The following is a 1,261-nucleotide window of genomic DNA, read 5'->3' on the forward strand; positions in this document are numbered from 1 at the left end:
ATTCAGAATGGCAGCTTGAACATTCCCGGTAGGTCCAGGTATAAGTGACGAGGAAGAATCACATTTCTTAAGAAATGATTCCAGAACATCATCATCGTAGACAAGATCCTCCCATGCATCCATGATAGTTACTTTCACTGTCTGCAAGAGTTTGAAACGGATGGAAGAAAGAGAAGGAGATTAGTAATATTGTTTATGAAATTTTAAATTGTACACAATATTTACCTAGAGAGGCCCTTCGTTGATGAAATAAGCGAGTGGGTTTGAGTGACATATATAGACACTTNTGGAGCAAATGAATGACATAAATTATGAATTAAAAAAAAATGATTTAATCAGTTTTCCCCTTTTCGTGATGGCATTAATGATGAAACGTTGTTTGCTTTAGAAAGTTTCTTTCTTCATTGCANAAAAAGATGAAAGTCAAAGTGAATATGCAAGACAAATTGTGATACCTGTATTGGTAGTAAAAAAAGTTTAAAGCAAAAAGTTACTCCCCTTTCATCTAAGAATAACATTGCATTAAATGTGGGTAAAGGAAAGTTAGGTGCATTAAATGTGGGGAAGGAGAAAAGACAACTTTTTTATGACAAAATTAAATGCAAAGATCCTTAGTGAAATCAAATCAAATCCAGTTTTGCTTCTTCAAGTTAACTTTGCTTGTACTCCGTGCCTTCCAACATACACTTCTTCCCTCCAAAANAANNTNCTTTTGTCTCCCGTAACGTCTCCTCTCTCTTTCTCATTACTTCCTTCAACCACCTATCTTCGTTCAAGCACAACGGATTAATGGGCAGGTGTGGAGTTTGGTGAAGAGGACTTCAAAATCAATTAAGGAGGTCCAGGTGAGTGCATTTAGAAGGTTGGTGAGGTTCAACATAACATCATTTAAGGCACCTACTATGAATGAATGTCAATCTTTTCATTTAATAACACAGTTAATATTATTCTTAAGNTCATCATGTTATCCATTTACATATTTGGTAGTTGTTAAAGTATTACGATGTTCAATATTTTTTCCTAAGTATAATATGTTGTTCAGTTATGTTGTTTGGAAACTTGTACACAATATGTAATGTTTCAGACTTTGATCACAGTTGGCTGAGTTGTTTCTCATGGATATATCCCCAAATGACGTGAACGACATAACACAGTCCAATGGTGATCCTGGTGAAACCTATGACACTTGTCAGGGCGAGGAGCCTAGGATTAATATGTGTTTTGATACAATGCAAGATGCAAAGAAATTTTACACCAATTA

This window comes from Vigna radiata, unplaced genomic scaffold, assembly GCF_000741045.1.
Source record: "Vigna radiata var. radiata cultivar VC1973A unplaced genomic scaffold, Vradiata_ver6 scaffold_416, whole genome shotgun sequence".
NCBI lineage: Eukaryota > Viridiplantae > Streptophyta > Magnoliopsida > Fabales > Fabaceae > Vigna > Vigna radiata.